Source organism: Pelobates fuscus, chromosome 12, assembly GCF_036172605.1.
Source record: "Pelobates fuscus isolate aPelFus1 chromosome 12, aPelFus1.pri, whole genome shotgun sequence".
Taxonomy (NCBI): Eukaryota; Metazoa; Chordata; class Amphibia; order Anura; family Pelobatidae; genus Pelobates; species Pelobates fuscus.
In genome coordinates this window covers 68,857,513-68,878,792 of record NC_086328.1, presented here as the reverse complement: position 1 = coordinate 68,878,792, position 21,280 = coordinate 68,857,513, and the positions used below count along the sequence as shown (strand labels likewise).

General features: G+C 40.1%; 53 pseudogenes; all 53 read left to right on the top strand.

Annotated features, from left to right (window-relative positions):
* The first annotated feature begins 70 nt into the window (after positions 1–70).
* LOC134580171 (5S ribosomal RNA) lies at positions 71–189 on the top strand (annotated as a pseudogene).
* A 134-nt stretch (positions 190–323) lies between these two features.
* On the top strand, positions 324–442 carry LOC134579904 (5S ribosomal RNA; annotated as a pseudogene).
* A 902-nt stretch (positions 443–1,344) lies between these two features.
* LOC134579665 (5S ribosomal RNA) lies at positions 1,345–1,463 on the top strand (annotated as a pseudogene).
* Positions 1,464–1,597: 134 nt separating this feature from the next.
* Positions 1,598–1,716, top strand: LOC134579810 (5S ribosomal RNA; annotated as a pseudogene).
* A 135-nt stretch (positions 1,717–1,851) lies between these two features.
* Positions 1,852–1,970, top strand: LOC134579771 (5S ribosomal RNA; annotated as a pseudogene).
* Positions 1,971–2,356: 386 nt separating this feature from the next.
* LOC134579579 (5S ribosomal RNA) lies at positions 2,357–2,475 on the top strand (annotated as a pseudogene).
* A 134-nt stretch (positions 2,476–2,609) lies between these two features.
* On the top strand, positions 2,610–2,728 carry LOC134580071 (5S ribosomal RNA; annotated as a pseudogene).
* A 134-nt stretch (positions 2,729–2,862) lies between these two features.
* On the top strand, positions 2,863–2,981 carry LOC134579744 (5S ribosomal RNA; annotated as a pseudogene).
* Positions 2,982–3,367: 386 nt separating this feature from the next.
* LOC134580202 (5S ribosomal RNA) lies at positions 3,368–3,486 on the top strand (annotated as a pseudogene).
* A 639-nt stretch (positions 3,487–4,125) lies between these two features.
* On the top strand, positions 4,126–4,244 carry LOC134580081 (5S ribosomal RNA; annotated as a pseudogene).
* Positions 4,245–4,378: 134 nt separating this feature from the next.
* Positions 4,379–4,497, top strand: LOC134580076 (5S ribosomal RNA; annotated as a pseudogene).
* Positions 4,498–4,631: 134 nt separating this feature from the next.
* On the top strand, positions 4,632–4,750 carry LOC134579914 (5S ribosomal RNA; annotated as a pseudogene).
* A 134-nt stretch (positions 4,751–4,884) lies between these two features.
* On the top strand, positions 4,885–5,003 carry LOC134579817 (5S ribosomal RNA; annotated as a pseudogene).
* A 377-nt stretch (positions 5,004–5,380) lies between these two features.
* Positions 5,381–5,499, top strand: LOC134579782 (5S ribosomal RNA; annotated as a pseudogene).
* A 134-nt stretch (positions 5,500–5,633) lies between these two features.
* Positions 5,634–5,752, top strand: LOC134579762 (5S ribosomal RNA; annotated as a pseudogene).
* A 134-nt stretch (positions 5,753–5,886) lies between these two features.
* LOC134579648 (5S ribosomal RNA) lies at positions 5,887–6,005 on the top strand (annotated as a pseudogene).
* Positions 6,006–6,897: 892 nt separating this feature from the next.
* Positions 6,898–7,016, top strand: LOC134580082 (5S ribosomal RNA; annotated as a pseudogene).
* Positions 7,017–7,150: 134 nt separating this feature from the next.
* On the top strand, positions 7,151–7,269 carry LOC134579647 (5S ribosomal RNA; annotated as a pseudogene).
* Positions 7,270–8,161: 892 nt separating this feature from the next.
* LOC134579911 (5S ribosomal RNA) lies at positions 8,162–8,280 on the top strand (annotated as a pseudogene).
* A 134-nt stretch (positions 8,281–8,414) lies between these two features.
* LOC134579657 (5S ribosomal RNA) lies at positions 8,415–8,533 on the top strand (annotated as a pseudogene).
* Positions 8,534–9,425: 892 nt separating this feature from the next.
* Positions 9,426–9,544, top strand: LOC134580166 (5S ribosomal RNA; annotated as a pseudogene).
* A 376-nt stretch (positions 9,545–9,920) lies between these two features.
* LOC134579567 (5S ribosomal RNA) lies at positions 9,921–10,039 on the top strand (annotated as a pseudogene).
* A 134-nt stretch (positions 10,040–10,173) lies between these two features.
* Positions 10,174–10,292, top strand: LOC134580070 (5S ribosomal RNA; annotated as a pseudogene).
* A 134-nt stretch (positions 10,293–10,426) lies between these two features.
* Positions 10,427–10,545, top strand: LOC134579837 (5S ribosomal RNA; annotated as a pseudogene).
* Positions 10,546–11,437: 892 nt separating this feature from the next.
* On the top strand, positions 11,438–11,556 carry LOC134579658 (5S ribosomal RNA; annotated as a pseudogene).
* A 134-nt stretch (positions 11,557–11,690) lies between these two features.
* On the top strand, positions 11,691–11,809 carry LOC134579646 (5S ribosomal RNA; annotated as a pseudogene).
* A 387-nt stretch (positions 11,810–12,196) lies between these two features.
* LOC134579599 (5S ribosomal RNA) lies at positions 12,197–12,315 on the top strand (annotated as a pseudogene).
* A 386-nt stretch (positions 12,316–12,701) lies between these two features.
* On the top strand, positions 12,702–12,820 carry LOC134579604 (5S ribosomal RNA; annotated as a pseudogene).
* A 134-nt stretch (positions 12,821–12,954) lies between these two features.
* On the top strand, positions 12,955–13,073 carry LOC134579748 (5S ribosomal RNA; annotated as a pseudogene).
* Positions 13,074–13,460: 387 nt separating this feature from the next.
* LOC134580020 (5S ribosomal RNA) lies at positions 13,461–13,579 on the top strand (annotated as a pseudogene).
* A 134-nt stretch (positions 13,580–13,713) lies between these two features.
* Positions 13,714–13,832, top strand: LOC134579819 (5S ribosomal RNA; annotated as a pseudogene).
* A 134-nt stretch (positions 13,833–13,966) lies between these two features.
* Positions 13,967–14,085, top strand: LOC134579747 (5S ribosomal RNA; annotated as a pseudogene).
* Positions 14,086–14,472: 387 nt separating this feature from the next.
* Positions 14,473–14,591, top strand: LOC134579952 (5S ribosomal RNA; annotated as a pseudogene).
* A 134-nt stretch (positions 14,592–14,725) lies between these two features.
* LOC134580153 (5S ribosomal RNA) lies at positions 14,726–14,844 on the top strand (annotated as a pseudogene).
* Positions 14,845–14,978: 134 nt separating this feature from the next.
* On the top strand, positions 14,979–15,097 carry LOC134579923 (5S ribosomal RNA; annotated as a pseudogene).
* Positions 15,098–15,736: 639 nt separating this feature from the next.
* Positions 15,737–15,865, top strand: LOC134580211 (5S ribosomal RNA; annotated as a pseudogene).
* Positions 15,866–15,999: 134 nt separating this feature from the next.
* On the top strand, positions 16,000–16,118 carry LOC134579663 (5S ribosomal RNA; annotated as a pseudogene).
* A 134-nt stretch (positions 16,119–16,252) lies between these two features.
* Positions 16,253–16,371, top strand: LOC134579809 (5S ribosomal RNA; annotated as a pseudogene).
* Positions 16,372–16,506: 135 nt separating this feature from the next.
* On the top strand, positions 16,507–16,625 carry LOC134579770 (5S ribosomal RNA; annotated as a pseudogene).
* A 134-nt stretch (positions 16,626–16,759) lies between these two features.
* On the top strand, positions 16,760–16,878 carry LOC134580170 (5S ribosomal RNA; annotated as a pseudogene).
* Positions 16,879–17,011: 133 nt separating this feature from the next.
* Positions 17,012–17,130, top strand: LOC134579578 (5S ribosomal RNA; annotated as a pseudogene).
* A 134-nt stretch (positions 17,131–17,264) lies between these two features.
* Positions 17,265–17,383, top strand: LOC134579992 (5S ribosomal RNA; annotated as a pseudogene).
* A 134-nt stretch (positions 17,384–17,517) lies between these two features.
* LOC134579743 (5S ribosomal RNA) lies at positions 17,518–17,636 on the top strand (annotated as a pseudogene).
* A 386-nt stretch (positions 17,637–18,022) lies between these two features.
* Positions 18,023–18,141, top strand: LOC134580201 (5S ribosomal RNA; annotated as a pseudogene).
* A 639-nt stretch (positions 18,142–18,780) lies between these two features.
* On the top strand, positions 18,781–18,899 carry LOC134580080 (5S ribosomal RNA; annotated as a pseudogene).
* A 134-nt stretch (positions 18,900–19,033) lies between these two features.
* On the top strand, positions 19,034–19,152 carry LOC134580075 (5S ribosomal RNA; annotated as a pseudogene).
* A 134-nt stretch (positions 19,153–19,286) lies between these two features.
* On the top strand, positions 19,287–19,405 carry LOC134579608 (5S ribosomal RNA; annotated as a pseudogene).
* A 134-nt stretch (positions 19,406–19,539) lies between these two features.
* Positions 19,540–19,658, top strand: LOC134579816 (5S ribosomal RNA; annotated as a pseudogene).
* Positions 19,659–20,035: 377 nt separating this feature from the next.
* On the top strand, positions 20,036–20,154 carry LOC134579641 (5S ribosomal RNA; annotated as a pseudogene).
* Positions 20,155–20,288: 134 nt separating this feature from the next.
* LOC134579991 (5S ribosomal RNA) lies at positions 20,289–20,407 on the top strand (annotated as a pseudogene).
* A 134-nt stretch (positions 20,408–20,541) lies between these two features.
* On the top strand, positions 20,542–20,660 carry LOC134579742 (5S ribosomal RNA; annotated as a pseudogene).
* A 74-nt stretch (positions 20,661–20,734) lies between these two features.
* On the top strand, positions 20,735–20,853 carry LOC134579739 (5S ribosomal RNA; annotated as a pseudogene).
* Positions 20,854–20,987: 134 nt separating this feature from the next.
* LOC134579645 (5S ribosomal RNA) lies at positions 20,988–21,106 on the top strand (annotated as a pseudogene).
* The last annotated feature ends 174 nt before the right edge of the window (positions 21,107–21,280 follow it).

Genomic DNA, 21,280 nt, shown 5'->3' with positions numbered 1-21,280 from the left:
GTCTTGTCTTTTGTCGCAACCAGTGTTTGATATTCTACCAACATCAGTGAAATTCCATTTGATTAAATTATTCTATGGCCATACCAGTCTGAAAATGCCTGATCTTGTCAGATCTCAGAAGCCATCTAGACTCGGGCCTGGTTAGTACTTGTATGGGAGACCAACTAGGAACCTCAGGTGCCCTAAGCTTTTGTTTATTTCTTTTTTGCATTATGATGTCATAATCAGATCACTTTTTTCTCTATCCAGAAGCGTCTTGTCTTTTGTCGCAACCAGTGTTTGATATTCTACCAACATCAGTGAAATTGCATTTGACTAATTTTGCTTATGGCCATACCAGTCTGAAAATGCCTGATCTCGTCAGATCTCAGAAGCCATCCAGACTCGGGCTTGGTTAGTACTTGTATGGGAGACCAACTAGGAATCTCAGGTGCCATAAGCTTTTGTTTATTTCTTTTTTGCATTATGATGTCATAATCAGATCACTTTTTTCCCTATCCAGAAGCGTCTTGTCTTTTGTCGCAACCAGTGTTTGATATTCTACCAACATCAGTGAAATTGCATTTGATTAATTTTGCCTATGGCCATACCAGTCTGAAAATGCCCATCTCATCAGATCTCAGAAGCCATCCAGACTCGGGTCTGGTTAGTACTTGTATGGGAGACCAACTAGGAACCTCAGGTGCCATAAGTTTTTGTTTATTTCTTTTTTGCATTATGATGTCATAATCAGATCACTTTTTTCCCTATCCAGAAGCGTCTTGTCTTTTGTCGCAACCAGTGTTTGATATTCTACCAACATCAGTGAAATTGCATTCAATTAATTTTGCCTATGGCTATACCAGTCTGAAAATGTGTTATTTCGTCAGATCTCAGAAGCCATCCAGACTCGGGCCTGGTTAGTACTTGTATGAGAGACCAACAAACAGCCTCAGGTGCGGTAAGCTTTTGTTTATTTCTTTTTTGCATTATGATGTCATAATCAGATCACTTTTTTCCCTATCCAGAAGCGTCTTGTCTTTTGTCGCAACCAGTGTTTGATATTCTACCAACATCAGTGAAATTGCATTCGATTAATTTTGCCTATGGTCATACCAGTCTGAAAATGCCTGATCTCGTCAGATCTTGTCAGATCTCAGAAGCCATCTAGACTCGGTCCTGGTTAGTACTTGTATGGGAGACCAACTAGGAACCTCAGGTGCCGTAAGCTTTTGTTTATTTTTTTTTTGCATTATGATGTCATAATCAGATCACTTTTTTCCCTATCTAGAAACGTCTTGTCTTTTGTCGCAACCAGTGTTTGATATTCTACCAACATCAGTGAAATTGCATTTGATTAATTTTGCCGATGGCCATACCAGTCTGAAAATGCCTGATCTCGTCAGATCTCAGAAGCCATCCAGACTCGGGCTTGGTTAGTACTTTTATGGGAGACCAACTAGGAATCTCAGGTGCCATAAGCTTTTGTTTATTTCTTTTTTGCATTATGATGTCATAATCAGATCACTTTTTTCCCTATCCAGAAGCGTCTTGTCTTTTGTCGCAACCAGTGTTTGATATTCTACCAACATCAGTGAAATTGCATTCAATTAATTTAGCCTATGGCCATACCAGTCTGAAAATGCCTGATCTCGTCAGATCTCAGAAACTATCCAGACTCAGGCCTGGTTAGTACTTGTGTGGGAGACCAACTAGGAACCTCAGTTGCCGTAAGCTTTTGTTTATTTCTTTTTTGCATTATGATGTCATAATCAGATCACTTTTTTTCCCTATCCAGAAGCGTCTTGTCTTTTGTCGCAACTAGTGTTTGATATTCTACCAACATCAGTGAAATTGCATTCGATTAAATTTGTCTATGGCCATACCAGTCTGAAAATGCCTGATCTCGTCAGATCTCAGAAGCCATCCAGACTCAGGCCTGGTTAGTACTTGTGTGGGAGACCTACTAGGAACCTCAGGTGCCGTAAGCATTTGTTTATTTATTTTTTGCATTATGATGTCATAATCAGATCACTTTTTTCTCTATCCAGAAGCGTCTTGTCTTTTGTCGCAACCAGTGTTTGATATTCTACCAACATCAGTGAAATTGCATTTGATTAATTTTGCCTATGGCCATACCAGTCTGAAAATGGCTGAGATCGTCAGATCTCAGAAGCCATCCAGACTCGGGTCTGGTTAGTACTTGTATGGGAGACCAACTAGGAGCCAAAGGTGCGATAAGCTTTTTTTTATTTCTTTTTTGCATTATGATGTCATAACAGATCACTTTTTTCTCTATCCAGAAGCGTCTTGTCTTTTGTCGCAACCAGTGTTTGATATTCTACCAACATCAGTGAAATTGCATTCAATTAATTTAGCCTATGGCCATACCAGTCTGAAAATGCCTGATCTCGTCAGCTCTCAGAAGCCATCCCGACTCGGGTCATGTTAGTACTTGTATGGGAGACCAACTAGGAACCTCAGGTGCCATAAGCTTTTGTTTATTTATTTTTTGCATTATGATGTCATAATCAGATCACTTTTTTCCCTATCCAGAAGCGCCTTGTCTTTTGTCGCAACCAGTGTTTGATATTCTACCAACATCTGTGAAATTGCATTCAATTAATTCAGCCTATGGCCATACCAGTCTGAAAATGCCTGATCTCGTCAGATCTCAGAAGCCATCCAGACTCAAGCCTGGTTAGTACTTGTATGGGAAACCAACTAGGAACCTCGGGTGCCATAAGCTTTTGTTTATTTCTTTTTTGCATTATGATGTCATAATCAGACCACTTTTTTCCCTATCCAGAAGCGTCTTGTCTTTTGTCGCAACCAGTGTTTGATATTCCACCAACATCAGTGAAATTGCATTCGATTAATTTTGCCTATGGCCATACCAGTCTGAAAATGCCTGATCTCGTCCGATCTCAGAAGCCATCCAGACTTGGGCTTGGTTAGTAATTGTATGGGAGACCGACTAGAAACCTCAGGTGCCATAAGCTTTTGTTTATTTCTTTTTTGCATTATGATGTCATAATCAGATCACTTTTTTCCCTATCCAGAAGCGTTTTGTCTTTTGTCCCAACCAGTGTTTGATATTCTACCAACATCACTGAAATTGCATTTCATTAATTTTGCCTATGGCCATACCAGTCTGAAAATGCCCCTCTCGTCAGATCTCAGAAGCCATCCAGACTCAGGCCTGGTTAGTACTTGTATGGGAGACCAACTAGGAACCTCAGGTGCAATGAGATTTTGTTTATTTCTTTTTTGCATTATAATGTCATAATCAGATCACTTTTTTCCCTATCCAGAAGTGTCTTGTCTTTTGTCACAACCAGTGTTTGATATTCTACCAACATCAGTGAAATTGCATTCGATGAGTTTTGCCTATGGCCATACCAGTCTGAAAATACCTAATCTCGTCAGATCTCAGAAGCCATCCAGACTCGGGCCTGGTTAGTACTTGAATGGGAGAACAACTAGAAACCTCAGGTGCCATTAGCTTTTGTTTATTTCTTTTTTGCATTATGATGTCATAATCAGATCACTTTTTTCCCTATCCAGAAGTGTCTTGTCTTTTGTCGCAACCAGTGTTTGATATTCTACCAACATCAATGAAATTGCATTCAATTAATTTTGCCTATGGCTATACCAGTCTGAAAATGCGTTATCTCGTCAGATCTCAGAAGCCATCCAGACTCGGGCCTGGTTAGTACTTGTATGAGAGACCAACAAACAGCCTCAGGTGCGGTAAGCTTTTGTTTATTTCTTTTTTGCATTATGATGTCATAATCAGATCACTTTTTTCCCTATCCAGAAGCGTCTTGTCTTTTGTCGCAACCAGTGTTTGATATTCTACCAACATCAGTGAAATTGCATTCGATCAATTTTGTCTATGGCCATACCAGTCTGAAAATGCCTGATCTCGTCAGATCTCAGAAACCATCCCGATTCAGGCCTGGTTAGTACTTGTATGGGAGACCAATTAGAAACCTCAGGTGCCATAAGCTTTTGTTTATTTCGTTTTGCATTATGATGTCATAATCAGATCACTTTATTCCCTGTCCAGAAGCGTCTTGTCTTTTGTCGCAACCAGTGTTTGATATTCTACCAACATCAGTGAAATTGCATTCGAATAATTTTGTCTATGGCCATACCAGTCTGAAAATGCCTGATATCGTCAGATCTCAGAAGCCATCCAGACTCAGGCCTGGTTAGTACTTGTATGGGAGACCAACTAGGAACCTCAGGTGCCATAAGCTTTTGTTTATTTCTTTTTTGCAGTATGATGTCATAATCAGATCACTTTTTTCCCTATCCAGAAGCGTCTTGTCTTTTGTCGCAACCAGTGTTTGATAGTCTACCAACATCAGTAAAATTGCATTCGTTTAATTTTGCCTATGGCCATACCAGTCTGAAAATGCCTGATCTCGTCAGATCGCAGAAGCCATCCAGACTCGGGCCTGGTTAGTACTTGTAAGGGAGACCAACTAGAAACCTCAGGTGCCATAAGCTTTTGTTTATTTCTTTTTTGCATTATGATGTCATAATCAGATCACTTTTTTCCCTATCCAGAAGCGTCTTGTCATTTTTCGCAACCAGTGTTTGATATTCTACCAACATCAGTGAAATTGCATTCAATTAATTTTGCCCATGGCCATACCAGTCTGAAAATGCCTGATCTCGTCAGATCTCAGAAGCAATCCAAACTCGGACCTGGTTAGTACTTGTATGGGAGACCAACTAGGAACCTCAGGTGCCATAAGCTTTTGTTTATTTCTTTTTTGCATTATGATGTCATAATCAGATCACTTTTTTCCCTATCCAGAAGCGTCTTGTCTTTTGTCGCAACCAGTGTTTGATATTCTACCAACATCAGTGAAATTGCATTAGATTAATTTTGTCTATGGCCATACCAGTCTGAAAATGCCTTATCTCGTCAGATCTCAGAAGCCATCCAGACTCGGGCCTGGTTAGTACTTGTATGGGAGACCAACTAGGAACCTCAGGTGCCATAAGCTTTTGTTTATTTCTTTTTTGCATTATGATGTCATTATCAGATCACTTTTTTCCCTATCCAGAAGCGTCTTGTCTTTTGTCGCAACCAGTGTTTGATATTCTACCAACATCAATGAAATTGCATTTGATTAACTTTGCCTATAGCCATACCAGTCTGAAAATGCCAGATCTCAGAAGCCATCCAGACTCGGGCCTGGTTAGTACTTGTATGGGAGACCAAGTAGGAACCTCAGGTGCCATAAGCTTTTGTTTATTTCTTTTTTGCATTATGATGTCATTATCAGATCACTTTTTTCCCTATCCAGAAGCGTCTTGTCTATAGTCGCAACCAGTGTTTTATATTCTACCAACATCAGTGAAATTGCATGCGATTAATTTTGCCTATGGCCATACCAGTCTGAAAATGCCTGATCTCGTCAGATCTCAGAAGCCATCCAGACTCGGGCCTGGTTAGTACTTGTATGGGAGACCAACTGGGAACCTCAGGTGCCATAAGCTTTTGTTTATTTCTTTTTTGCATTATGATGTCATAATCAGATCACTTTTTTCCCTATCCAGAAGCATCTTGTCTTTTGTCGCAACCAGTGTTTGATATTCTACCAACATCAGTGAAATTGCACTTCATTAATTTTTCCTATGGCCATACCAGTCTGAAAATTCCTGATCTCGTCAGATCTCAGAAGCCATCCAGACTCGGGCCTGGTTAGTACTTGTATGGCAGACCAACTAGGAACCTCAGGTGCCATAAGCTTTTGTTTAATTCTTTTTTGCATTATGATGTCATAATCAGATCACTTTTTTCCCTATCCAGAAGCGTCTTGTCTTTTGTCGCAACCAGTGTTTGATATTCTACCAACATCAGTGAAATTGCAGTCGACTAATTTTGCCTATGGCCATACCAGTCTGAAAATGCCTGATCTCGTCAGATCTCAGAAGCCATCCAGACTCGGGCCTGGTTAGTACTTGTATGGGAGACCAACTAGGAACCTCAAGTGCCATAAGCTTTTGTTTATTTCTTTTTTGCATTATGATGTCATAATCAGATCACTTTTTTCCCTATCCAGAAGCGTCTTGCCTTTTGTCGCAACCAGTGTTTGATATTCTACCAACATCAGGGAAATTGCATTCAATTAATTTTGGCTATGGCCATACCAGTCTGAAAATGCCTGATCTCATTAGATCTCAAAAGCCATCCAGAATCAGGCCTGGTTAGTACTTGTATGGGAGACCGACTAGGAACCTCAGGTGCAATAAGCTTTTGTTTAATTCTTTTTTGCATTATGATGTCATAATCAGATCACTTTTTTCTCTATCCAGAAGCGTATTGTCTTTTGTCGCAACCAGTGTTTGATATTCTACCAAAATCAGTGAAATTGCATTCGACTAGTTTTGCTTATTGCCATAACAGTCTGAAAATGCCTGTTCTCGTCAGATCTCAGAAGCCATCCAGACTGGGGTCTGGTTAGTACTTGTATGAGAGACCAACTAGGAACCTCAGGTGCCATAAGCTTTTGTTTATTTCTTTTTTGCATTATGATGTCATAATCAGATAACTTTTTTCCCTATCCAGAAGCGTCTTGTCTTTTGTCGCAACCAGTGTTTGATATTCTACCAACATCAGTGAAATTGCATTCCATCAATTTTGTCTATGGCCATACCAGTCTGAAAATGCCTGATCTCGTCAGATCTCAGAAACCTTCCCGATTCAGGCCTGGTTAGTACTTGTATGGGAGACCAATTAGAAACCTCAGGTGCCATAAGCTTTTGTTTATTTCGTTTTGCATTATGATGTCATAATCAGATCACTTTATTCCCTGTCCAGAAGCATCTTGTCTTTTGTCGCAACCAGTGTTTGATATTCTACCAACATCAGTGAAATTGCACTTCATTAATTTTTCCTATGGCCATACCAGTCTGAAAATTCCTGATCTCGTCAGATCTCAGAAGCCATCCAGACTCGGGCCTGGTTAGTACTTGTATGGGAGACCAACTAGGAACCTCAGGTGCCATAAGCTTTTGTTTAATTCTTTTTTGCATTATGATGTCATAATCAGATCACTTTTTTCCCTATCCAGAAGCGTCTTGTCTTTTGTCGCAACCAGTGTTTGATATTCTACCAACATCAGTGAAATTGCAGTCGACTAATTTTGCCTATGGCCATACCAGTCTGAAAATGCCTGATCTCGTCAGATCTCAGAAGCCATCCAGACTCGGGCCTGGTTAGTACTTGTATGGGAGACCAACTAGGAACCTCAAGTGCCATAAGCTTTTGTTTATTTCTTTTTTGCATTATGATGTCATAATCAGATCACTTTTTTCCCTATCCAGAAGCGTCTTGCCTTTTGTCGCAACCAGTGTTTGATATTCTACCAACATCAGGGAAATTGCATTCAATTAATTTTGGCTATGGCCATACCAGTCTGAAAATGCCTGATCTCATTAGATCTCAAAAGCCATCCAGAATCAGGCCTGGTTAGTACTTGTATGGGAGACCGACTAGGAACCTCAGGTGCAATAAGCTTTTGTTTAATTCTTTTTTGCATTATGATGTCATAATCAGATCACTTTTTTCTCTATCCAGAAGCGTATTGTCTTTTGTCGCAACCAGTGTTTGATATTCTACCAAAATCAGTGAAATTGCATTCGACTAGTTTTGCTTATTGCCATAACAGTCTGAAAATGCCTGTTCTCGTCAGATCTCAGAAGCCATCCAGACTGGGGTCTGGTTAGTACTTGTATGAGAGACCAACTAGGAACCTCAGGTGCCATAAGCTTTTGTTTATTTCTTTTTTGCATTATGATGTCATAATCAGATAACTTTTTTCCCTATCCAGAAGCGTCTTGTCTTTTGTCGCAACCAGTGTTTGATATTCTACCAACATCAGTGAAATTGCATTCCATCAATTTTGTCTATGGCCATACCAGTCTGAAAATGCCTGATCTCGTCAGATCTCAGAAACCATCCCGATTCAGGCCTGGTTAGTACTTGTATGGGAGACCAATTAGAAACCTCAGGTGCCATAAGCTTTTGTTTATTTCGTTTTGCATTATGATGTCATAATCAGATCACTTTATTCCCTGTCCAGAAGCGTCTTGTCTTTTGTCGCAACCAGTGTTTGATATTCTACCAACATCAGTGAAATTGCATTCGAATAATTTTGTCTATGGCCATACCAGTCTGAAAATTCCTGATCTCGTCAGATCTCAGAAGCCATCCAGACTCGGGCCTGGTTAGTACTTGTATGGGAGACCAACTAGGAACCTCAGGTGCCATAAGCTTTTGTTTAATTCTTTTTTGCATTATGATGTCATAATCAGATCACTTTTTTCCCTATCCAGAAGCGTCTTGTCTTTTGTCGCAACCAGTGTTTGATATTCTACCAACATCAGTGAAATTGCAGTCGATTAATTTTGCCTATGGTCATACCAGTCTGAAAATGCCTGATCTCGTCAGATCTCAGAAGCCATCCAGACTCGGGCCTGGTTAGTACTTGTATGGGAGACCAACTAGGAACCTCAAGTGCCATAAGCTTTTGTTTATTTCTTTTTTGCATTATGATGTCATAATCAGATCACTTTTTTCCCTATCCAGAAGCGTCTTGCCTTTTGTCGCAACCAGTGTTTGATATTCTACCAACATCAGGGAAATTGCATTCAATTAATTTTGGCTATGGCCATACCAGTCTGAAAATGCCTGATCTCATTAGATCTCAAAAGCCATCCAGAATCAGGCCTGGTTAGTACTTGTATGGGAGACCGACTAGGAACCTCAGGTGCAATAAGCTTTTGTTTAATTCTTTTTTGCATTATGATGTCATAATCAGATCACTTTTTTCTCTATCCAGAAGCGTATTGTCTTTTGTCGCAACCAGTGTTTGATATTCTACCAAAATCAGTGAAATTGCATTCTACTAGTTTTGCTTATTGCCATAACAGTCTGAAAATGCCTGTTCTCGTCAGATCTCAGAAGCCATCCAGACTGGGGTCTGGTGAGTACTTGTATGGGAGACCAACTAGGAACCTCAGGTGCCATAAGCTTTTCTTTATTTCTTTTTTGCATTATGATGTCATAATCAGATCACTTTTTTCCCTATCCAGAAGCGTCTTGTCTTTTGTCGCAACCAGTGTTTGATATTCTACCAACATCAGTGAAATTGCATTCGATCAATTTTGTCTATGGCCATACCAGTCTGAAAATGCCTGATCTCGTCAGATCTCAGAAACCATCCCGATTCAGGCCTGGTTAGTACTTGTATGGGAGACCAATTAGAAACCTCAGGTGCCATAAGCTTTTGTTTATTTCGTTTTGCATTATGATGTCATAATCAGATCACTTTATTCCCTGTCCAGAAGCGTCTTGTCTTTTGTCGCAACCAGTGTTTGATATTCTACCAACATCAGTGAAATTGCATTCAAACAATTTTGTCTATGGCCATACCAGTCTGAAAATGCCTGATATCGTCAGATCTCAGAAGCCATCCAGACTCAGGCCTGGTTAGTACTTGTATGGGAGACCAACTAGGAACCTCAGGTGTCATAAGCTTTTGTTTATTTCTTTTTTGCATTATGATGTCATAATCAGATCACTTTTTTCCCTATCCAGAAGCGTCTTGTCTTTTGTCGCAACCAGTGTTTGATATTCTACCAACATCAATGAAATTGCATTTGATTAACTTTGCCTATAGCCATACCAGTCTGAAAATGCCAGATCTCAGAAGCCATCCAGACTCAGGCCTGGTTAGTACTTGTATGGGAGACCAACTAGGAACCTCAGGTGCCATAAGCTTTTGTTTATTTCGTTTTGCATTATGATGTCATAATCAGATCACTTTATTCCCTGTCCAGAAGCGTCTTGTCTTTTGTCGCAACCAGTGTTTGATACTCTACCAACATCAGTGAAATTGCATGCGATTAATTTTGCCTATGGCCATACCAGTCTGAAAATGCCTGATCTCGTCAGATCTCAGAAGCCATCCAGACTCGGGCCTGGTTAGTACTTGTATGGGAGACCAACTGGGAACCTCAGGTGCCATAAGCTTTTGTTTATTTCTTTTTTGCATTATGATGTCATAATCAGATCACTTTTTTCCCTATCCAGAAGCATCTTGTCTTTTGTCGCAACCAGTGTTTGATATTCTACCAACATCAGTGAAATTGCACTTCATTAATTTTTCCTATGGCCATACCAGTCTGAAAATTCCTGATCTCGTCAGATCTCAGAAGCCATCCAGACTCGGGCCTGGTTAGTACTTGTATGGGAGACCAACTAGGAACCTCAGGTGCCATAAGCTTTTGTTTAATTCTTTTTTGCATTATGATGTCATAATCAGATCACTTTTTTCCCTATCCAGAAGCGTCTTGTCTTTTGTCGCAACCAGTGTTTGATATTCTACCAACATCAGTGAAATTGCAGTCGACTAATTTTGCCTATGGCCATACCAGTCTGAAAATGCCTGATCTCGTCAGATCTCAGAAGCCATCCAGACTCGGGCTTGGTTAGTACTTGTATGGGAGACCAACTAGGAACCTCAAGTGCCATAAGCTTTTGTTTATTTCTTTTTTGCATTATGATGTCATAATCAGATCACTTTTTTCCCTATCCAGAAGCGTCTTGCCTTTTGTCGCAACCAGTGTTTGATATTCTACCAACATCAGGGAAATTGCATTCAATTAATTTTGGCTATGGCCATACCAGTCTGAAAATGCCTGATCTCATTAGATCTCAAAAGCCATCCAGAATCAGGCCTGGTTAGTACTTGTATGGGAGACCGACTAGGAACCTCAGGTGCAATAGGCTTTTGTTTAATTCTTTTTTGCATTATGATGTCATAATCAGATCACTTTTTTCTCTATCCAGAAGCGTATTGTCTTTTGTCGCAACCAGTGTTTGATATTCTACCAAAATCAGTGAAATTGCATTCGACTAGTTTTGCTTATTGCCATAACAGTCTGAAAATGCCTGTTCTCGTCAGATCTCAGAAGCCATCCAGACTGGGGTCTGGTTAGTACTTGTATGAGAGACCAACTAGGAACCTCAGGTGCCATAAGCTTTTGTTTATTTCTTTTTTGCATTATGATGTCATAATCAGATCACTTTTTTCCCTATCCAGAAGCGTCTTGTCTTTTGTCGCAACCAGTGTTTGATATTCTACCAACATCAGTGAAATTGCATTCGATCAATTTTGTCTATGGCCATACCAGTCTGAAAATGCCTGATCTCGTCAGATCTCAGAAACCATCCCGATTCAGGCCTGGTTAGTACTTGTATGGGAGACCAATTAGAAACCTCAGGTGCCATAAGCTTTTGTTTATTTCGTTTTGCATTATGATGTCATAATCAGATCACTTTATTCCCTGTCCAGAAGCGTCTTGTCTTTTGTCGCAACCAGTGTTTGATATTCTACCAACATCAGTGAAATTGCATTCGAATAATTTTGTCTATGGCCATACCAGTCTGAAAATTCCTGATCTTGTCAGATCTCAGAAGCCATCCAGACTCGGGCCTGGTTAGTACTTGTATGGGAGACCAACTAGGAACCTCAGGTGCCATAAGCTTTTGTTTAATTCTTTTTTGCATTATGATGTCATAATCAGATCACTTTTTTCCCTATCCAGAAGCGTCTTGTCTTTTGTCGCAACCAGTGTTTGATATTCTACCAACATCAGTGAAATTGCAGTCGATTAATTTTGCCTATGGCCATACCAGTCTGAAAATGCCTGATCTCGTCAGATCTCAGAAGCCATCCAGACTCGGGCCTGGTTAGTACTTGTATGGGAGACCAACTAGGAACCTCAAGTGCCATAAGCTTTTGTTTATTTCTTTTTTGCATTATGATGTCATAATCAGATCACTTTTTTCCCTATCCAGAAGCGTCTTGCCTTTTGTCGCAACCAGTGTTTGATATTCTACCAACATCAGGGAAATTGCATTCAATTAATTTTGGCTATGGCCATACCAGTCTGAAAATGCCTGATCTCATTAGATCTCAAAAGCCATCCAGAATCAGGCCTGGTTAGTACTTGTATGGGAGACCGACTAGGAACCTCAGGTGCAATAAGCTTTTGTTTAATTCTTTTTTGCATTATGATGTCATAATCAGATCACTTTTTTCTCTATCCAGAAGCGTATTGTCTTTTGTCGCAACCAGTGTTTGATATTCTACCAAAATCAGTGAAATTGCATTCTACTAGTTTTGCTTATTGCCATAACAGTCTGAAAATGCCTGTTCTCGTCAGATCTCAGAAGCCATCCAGACTGGGGTCTGGTTAGTACTTGTATGGGAGACCAACTAGGAACCTCAGGTGCCATAAGCTTTTGTTTATTTCTTTTTTGCATTATGATGTCATAATCAGATCACTTTTTTCCCTATCCAGAAGCGTCTTGTCTTTTGTCGCAACCAGTGTTTGATATTCTACCAACATCAGTGAAATTGCATTCGATCAATTTTGTCTATGGCCATACCAGTCTGAAAATGCCTGATCTCGTCATATCTCAGAAACCATCCCGATTCAGGCCTGGTTAGTACTTGTATGGGAGACCAATTAGAAACCTCAGGTGCCATAAGCTTTTGTTTATTTCGTTTTGCATTATGATGTCATAATCAGATCACTTTATTCCCTGTCCAGAAGCGTCTTGTCTTTTGTCGCAACCAGTGTTTGATATTCTACCAACATCAGTGAAATTGCATTCAAATAATTTTGTCTATGGCCATACCAGTCTGAAAATGCCTGATATTGTCAGATCTCAGAAGCCATCCAGACTCAGGCCTGGTTAGTACTTGTATGGGAGACCAACTAGGAACCTCAGGTGCCATAAGCTTTTGTTTATTTCTTTTTTGCATTATGATGTCATAATCAGATCACTTTTTTCCCTATCCAGAAGCGTCTTGTCTTTTGTCGCAACCAGTGTTTGATATTCTACCAACATCAGTGAAATTGCATTAGATTAATTTTGTCTATGGCCATACCAGTCTGAAAATGCCTGATCTCGTCAGATCTCAGAAGCCATCCAGACTCAGGCCTGGTTAGTACTTGTGTGGGAGACCAACTAGGAACCTCAGGTGCCGTAAGCTTTTGTTTATTTATTTTTTGCATTATGATGTCATAATCAGATCACTTTTTTCCCTATCTAGAAACGTCTTGTCTTTTGTCGCAACCAGTGTTTGATATTCTACCAACATCAGTGAAATTGCATTTGATTAATTTTGCCTATGGCCATACCAGTCTGAAAATGGCTGAGATCGTCAGATCTCAGAAGCCATCCAGACTCGGGCCTGGTTAGTACTTGTATGGAAGACTAACTAGGAACCTCAGGTGCCATAAGCTTTTGTTTATTTCTTTTTTGCATTATGATGTCATAATCAGATCACTTTTTTCCCTATCCAGAAGCGTCTTGTCTTTTGTCGCAACCAGTGTTTGATATTCTACCAACATCAGTGAAATTGCATTCGATTAATTTTGTCTATGGCCATACCAGTCTGAAAATGCCTGATGTCGTCAGATCTCAGAAGCAATCTAGACTCGGGCCTGGTTAGTACTTGTATGGGAGACCAACTAGGAACCTCAGGTGCCATAAGCTTTTGTTTATTTCTTTTTTGCATTATGATGTCATAATCAGATCACTTTTTTCCCTATCCAGAAGCGTCTTGTCTTTTGTCGCAACCAGTGTTTGATATTCTACCAACATCAGTGAAATTGCATTTGATTAAATTTGTCTATGGCCATACCAGTCTGAAAATGCCTGATCTCGTCAGATCTCAGAAGCCATCTAGACTCGGGCCTGGTTAGTACTTGTATGGGAGACCAACTAGGAACCTCAGGTGCCCTAAGCTTTTGTTTATTTCTTTTTTGCATTATGATGTCATAATCAGATCACTTATTTCCCTATCCAGAAGCGTCTTGTCTTTTGTCGCAACCAGTGTTTGATATTCTACCAACATCAGTGAAATTGCATTCGATTAATTTTGTCTATGGCCATACCAGTCTGAAAATGCCTGATCTCGTCAGATCTCAGAAGCCATCCAGACTCAGGCCTGGTTAGTACTTGTGTGGGAGACCAACTAGGAACCTCAGGTGCCGTAAGCTTTTGTTTATTTCTTTTTTGCATTATGATGTCATAATCAGATCACTTTTTTCCCTATCTAGAAACGTCTTGTCTTTTGTCGCAACCAGTGTTTGATATTCTACCAACATCAGTGAAATTGCATTTGATTAATTTTGCCTATGGCCATACCAGTCTGAAAATGGCTGAGATCGTCAGATCTCAGAAGCCATCCAGACTCGGGCCTGGTTAGTACTTGTATGGAAGACTAACTAGGAACCTCAGGTGCCATAAGCTTTTATTTATTTCTTTTTTGCATTATGATGTCATAATCAGATCACTTTTTTCCCTATCCAGAAGCGTCTTGTCTTTTGTCGCAACCAGTGTTTGATATTCTACCAACATCAGTGAAATTGCATTCGATTAATTTTGTCTATGGCCATACCAGTCTGAAAATGCCTGATCTCGTCAGATCTCAGAAGCCATCCAGACTCAGGCCTGGTTAGTACATGTGTGGGAGACCAACTAGGAACCTCAGGTGCCGTAAGCTTTTGTTTATTTCTTTTTTGCATTATGATGTCATAATCAGATCACTTTTTTCCCTATCTAGAAACGTCTTGTCTTTTGTCGCAACCAGTGTTTGATATTCTACCAACATCAGTGAAATTCCATTTGATTAAATTATTCTATGGCCATACCAGTCTGAAAATGCCTGATCTTGTCAGATCTCAGAAGCCATCTAGACTCGGGCCTGGTTAGTACTTGTATGGGAGACCAACTAGGAACCTCAGGTGCCCTATGCTTTTGTTTATTTCTTTTTTGCATTATGATGTCATAATCAGATCACTTTTTTCTCTATCCAGAAGCGTCTTGTCTTTTGTCGCAACCAGTGTTTGATATTCTACCAACATCAGTGAAATTGCATTTGACTAATTTTGCCTATGGCCATACCAGTCTGAAAATGCCTGATCTCGTCAGATCTCAGAAGCCATCCAGACTCGGGCTTGGTTAGTACTTGTATGGGAGACCAACTAGGAATCTCAGGTGCCATAAGCTTTTGTTTATTTCTTTTTTGCATTATGATGTCATAATCAGATCACTTTTTTCCCTATCCAGAAGCGTCTTGTCTTTTGTCGCAACCAGTGTTTGATATTCTACCAACATCAGTGAAATTGCATTTGATTAATTTTGCCTATGGCCATACCAGTCTGAAAATGCCCATCTCATCAGATCTCAGAAGCCATCCAGACTCGGGTCTGGTTAGTACTTGTATGGGAGACCAACTAGGAACCTCAGGTGCCATAAGTTTTTGTTTATTTCTTTTTTGCATTATGATGTCATAATCAGATCACTTTTTTCCCTATCCAGAAGCGTCTTGTCTTTTGTCGCAACCAGTGTTTGATATTCTACCAACATCAGTGAAATTGCATTCAATTAATTTTGCCTATGGCTATACCAGTCTGAAAATGTGTTATCTCGTCAGATCTCAGAAGCCATCCAGACTCGGGCCTGGTTAGTACTTGCATGAGAGACCAACAAACAGCCTCAGGTGCGGTAAGCTTTTGTTTATTTCTTTTTTGCATTATGATGTCATAATCAGATCACTTTTTTCCCTATCCAGAAGCGTCTTGTCTTTTGTCGCAACCAGTGTTTGATATTCTACCAACATCAGTGAAATTGCATTCGATTAATTTTGCCTATGGTCATACCAGTCTGAAAATGCCTGATCTCGTCAGATCTTGTCAGATCTCAGAAGCCATCTAGACTCGGGCTTGGTTAGTACTTGTATGGGAGACCAACTAGGAACCTCAGGTGCCGTAAGCTTTTGTTTATTTTTTTTTTGCATTATGATGTCATAATCAGATCACTTTTTTCCCTATCTAGAAACGTCTTGTCTTTTGTCGCAACCAGTGTTTGATATTCTACCAACATCAGTGAAATTGCATTTGATTAATTTTGCCGATGGCCATACCAGTCTGAAAATGCCTGATCTCGTCAGATCTCAGAAGCCATCCAGACTCGGGCTTGGTTAGTACTTTTATGGGAGACCAACTAGGAATCTCAGGTGCCATAAGCTTTTGTTTATTTCTTTTTTGCATTATGATGTCATAATCAGATCACTTTTTTCCCTATCCAGAAGCGTCTTGTCTTTTGTCGCAACCAGTGTTTGATATTCTACCAACATCAGTGAAATTGCATTCAATTAATTTAGCCTATGGCCATACCAGTCTGAAAATGCCTGATCTCGTCAGATCTCAGAAACTATCCAGACTCAGGCCTGGTTAGTACTTGTGTGGGAGACCAACTAGGAACCTCAGTTGCCGTAAGCTTTTGTTTATTTCTTTTTTGCATTATGATGTCATAATCAGATCACTTTTTTTCCCTATCCAGAAGCGTCTTGTCTTTTGTCGCAACTAGTGTTTGATATTCTACCAACATCAGTGAAATTGCATTCGATTAATTTTGTCTATGGCCATACCAGTCTGAAAATGCCTGATCTCGTCAGATCTCAGAAGCCATCCAGACTCAGGCCTGGTTAGTACTTGTGTGGGAGACCTACTAGGAACCTCAGGTGCCGTAAGCATTTGTTTATTTATTTTTTGCATTATGATGTCATAATCAGATCACTTTTTTCTCTATCCAGAAGCGTCTTGTCTTTTGTCGCAACCAGTGTTTGATATTCTACCAACATCAGTAAAATTGCATTTGATTAATTTTGCCTATGGCCATACCAGTCTGAAAATGCCTGATCTCGTCAGATCTCAGAAGCCATCCAGACTCGGGTCTGGTTAGTACTTGTATGGGAGACCAACTAGGAACCAAAGGTGCGATAAGCTTTTTTTTATTTCTTTTTTGCATTATGATGTCATAACAGATCACTTTTTTCTCTATCCAGAAGCGTCTTGTCTTTTGTCGCAACCAGTGTTTGATATTCTACCAACATCAGTGAAATTGCATTCAATTAATTTAGCCTATGGCCATACCAGTCTGAAAATGCCTGATCTCGTCAGCTCTCAGAAGCCATCCCGACTCGGGTCATGTTAGTACTTGTATGGGAGACCAACTAGGAACCTCAGGTGCCATAAGCTTTTGTTTATTTATTTTTTGCATTATGATGTCATAATCAGATCACTTTTTTCCCTATCCAGAAGCGCCTTGTCTTTTGTCGCAACCAGTGTTTGATATTCTACCAACATCAGTGAAATTGCATTCAATTAATTCAGCCTATGGCCATACCAGTCTGAAAATGCCTGATCTCGTCAGATCTCAGAAGCCATCCAGACTCAAGCCTGGTTAGTACTTGTATGGGAAACCAACTAGGAACCTCAGGTGCCATAAGCTTTTGTTTATTTCTTTTTTGCATTATGATGTCATAATCAGACCACTTTTTTCCCTATCCAGAAGCGTCTTGTCTTTTGTCGCAACCAGTGTTTGATATTCCACCAACATCAGTGAAATTGCATTCGATTAATTTTGCCTATGGCCATACCAGTCTGAAAATGCCTGATCTCGTCCGATCTCAGAAGCCATCCAGACTTGGGCTTGGTTAGTAATTGTATGGGAGACCGACTAGAAACCTCAGGTGCCATAAGCTTTTGTTTATTTCTTTTTTGCATTATGATGTCATAATCAGATCACTTTTTTCCCTATCCAGAAGCGTTTTGTCTTTTGTCCCAACCAGTGTTTGATATTCTACCAACATCACTGAAATTGCATTTCATTAATTTTGCCTATGGCCATACCAGTCTGAAAATGCCCCTCTCGTCAGATCTCAGAAGCCATCCAGACTCAGGCCTGGTTAGTACTTGTATGGGAGACCAACTAGGAACCTCAGGTGCAATGAGATTTTGTTTATTTCTTTTTTGCATTATAATGTCATAATCAGATCACTTTTTTCCCTATCCAGAAGTGTCTTGTCTTTTGTCACAACCAGTGTTTGATATTCTACCAACATCAGTGAAATTGCATTCGATGAGTTTTGCCTATGGCCATACCAGTCTGAAAATACCTAATCTCGTCAGATCTCAGAAGCCATCCAGACTCGGGCCTGGTTAGTACTTGAATGGGAGAACAACTAGAAACCTCAGGTGCCATTAGCTTTTGTTTATTTCTTTTTTGCATTATGATGTCATAATCAGATCACTTTTTTCCCTATCCAGAAGCTTCTTGTCTTTTGTCGCAACCAGTGTTTGATATTCTACCAACATCAATGAAATTGCATTCAATTAATTTTGCCTATGGCTATACCAGTCTGAAAATGCGTTATCTCGTCAGATCTCAGAAGCCATCCAGACTCGGGCCTGGTTAGTACTTGTATGAGAGACCAACAAACAGCCTCAGGTGCGGTAAGCTTTTGTTTATTTCTTTTTTGCATTATGATGTCATAATCAGATCACTTTTTTCCCTATCCAGAAGCGTCTTGTCTTTTGTCGCAACCAGTGTTTGATATTCTACCAACATCAGTGAAATTGCATTCGATCAATTTTGTCTATGGCCATACCAGTCTGAAAATGCCTGATCTCGTCAGATCTCAGAAACCATCCCGATTCAGGCCTGGTTAGTACTTGTATGGGAGACCAATTAGAAACCTCAGGTGCCATAAGCTTTTGTTTATTTCGTTTTGCATTATGATGTCATAATCAGATCACTTTATTCCCTGTCCAGAAGCGTCTTGTCTTTTGTCGCAACCAGTGTTTGATATTCTACCAACATCAGTGAAATTGCATTCGAATAATTTTGTCTATGGCCATACCAGTCTGAAAATGCCTGATATCGTCAGATCTCAGAAGCCATCCAGACTCAGGCCTGGTTAGTACTTGTATGGGAGACCAACTAGGAACCTCAGGTGCCATAAGCTTTTGTTTATTTCTTTTTTGCAGTATGATGTCATAATCAGATCACTTTTTTCCCTATCCAGAAGCGTCTTGTCTTTTGTCGCAACCAGTGTTTGATAGTCTACCAACATCAGTAAAATTGCATTCGTTTAATTTTGCCTATGGCCATACCAGTCTGAAAATGCCTGATCTCGTCAGATCGCAGAAGCCATCCAGACTCGGGCCTGGTTAGTACTTGTAAGGGAGACCAACTAGAAACCTCAGGTGCCATAAGCTTTTGTTTATTTCTTTTTTGCATTATGATGTCATAATCAGATCACTTTTTTCCCTATCCAGAAGCGTCTTGTCATTTTTCGCAACCAGTGTTTGATATTCTACCAACATCAGTGAAATTGCATTCAATTAATTTTGCCCATGGCCATACCAGTCTGAAAATGCCTGATCTCGTCAGATCTCAGAAGCAATCCAAACTCGGACCTGGTTAGTACTTGTATGGGAGACCAACTAGGAACCTCAAGTGCCATAATCTTTCGTTTGTTTCTTTTTTGCATTATGATGTCATAATCAGATCACCTTTTTCCCTATCCAGAAGCGTCTTGTCTTTTGTCGCAACCAGTGTTTGATATTCTACCAACATCAGTGAAATTGCATTAGATTAATTTTGTCTATGGCCATACCAGTCTGAAAATGCCTTATCTCGTCAGATCTCAGAAGCCATCCAGACTCGGGCCTGGTTAGTACTTGTATGGGAGACCAACTAGGAACCTCAGGTGCCATAAGCTTTTGTTTATTTCTTTTTTGCATTATGATGTCATTATCAGATCACTTTTTTCCCTATCCAGAAGCGTCTTGTCTTTTGTCGCAACCAGTGTTTGATATTCTACCAACATCAATGAAATTGCATTCGATTAACTTTGCCTATAGCCATACCAGTCTGAAAATGCCAGATCTCAGAAGCCATCCAGACTCGGGCCTGGTTAGTACTTGTATGGGAGACCAAGTAGGAACGTCAGGTGCCATAAGCTTTTGTTTATTTCTTTTTTGCATTATGATGTCATTATCAGATCACTTTTTTCCCTATCCAGAAGCGTCTTGTCTATAGTCGCAACCAGTGTTTTATATTCTACCAACATCAGTGAAATTGCATGCGATTAATTTTGCCTATGGCCATACCAGTCTGAAAATGCCTGATCTCGTCAGATCTCAGAAGCCATCCAGACTCGGGCCTGGTTAGTACTTGTATGGGAGTCCAACTGGGAACCTCAGGTGCCATAAGCTTTTGTTTATTTCTTTTTTGCATTATGATGTCATAATCAGATCACTTTTTTCCCTATCCAGAAGCATCTTGTCTTTTGTCGCAACCAGTGTTTGATATTCTACCAACATCAGTGAAATTGCACTTCATTAATTCAGCCTATGGCCATACCAGTCTGAAAATGCCTGATCTCGTCAGATCTCAGAAGCCATCCAGACTCAAGCCTGGTTAGTACTTGTATGGGAAACCAACTAGGAACCTCAGGTGCCATAAGCTTTTGTTTATTTCTTTTTTGCATTATGATGTCATAATCAGACCACTTTTTTCCCTATCCAGAAGCGTCTTGTCTTTTGTCGCAACCAGTGTTTGATATTCCACCAACATCAGTGAAATTGCATTCGATTAATTTTGCCTATGGCCATACCAGTCTGAAAATGCCTGATCTCGTCCGATCTCAGAAGCCATCCAGACTTGGGCTTGGTTAGTAATTGTATGGGAGACCGACTAGAAACCTCAGGTGCCATAAGCTTTTGTTTATTTCTTTTGTCGCAACCAGTGTTTGATATTCTACCAACATCAGTGAAATTGCACTTCATTAATTCAGCCTATGGCCATACCAGTCTGAAAATTCCTGATCTCGTCAGATCTCAGAAGCCATCCAGACTCGGGCCTGGTTAGTACTTGTATGGGAGACCAACTAGGAACCTCAGGTGCCATAAGCTTTTGTTTAATTCTTTTTTGCATTATGATGTCATAATCAGATCACTTTTTTCCCTATCCAGAAGCGTCTTGTCTTTTGTCGCAACCAGTGTTTGATATTCTACCAACATCAGTGAAATTGCAGTCGACTAATTTTGCCTATGGCCATACCAGTCTGAAAATGCCTGATCTCGTCAGATCTCAGAAGCCATCCAGACTCGGGCCTGGTTAGTACTTGTATGGGAGACCAACTAGGAACCTCAAGTGCCATAAGCTTTTGTTTATTTCTTTTTTGCATTATGATGTCATAATCAGATCACTTTTTTCCCTATCCAGAAGCGTCTTGCCTTTTGTCGCAACCAGTGTTTGATATTCTACCAACATCAGGGAAATTGCATTCAATTAATTTTGGCTATGGCCATACCAGTCTGAAAATGCCTGATCTCATTA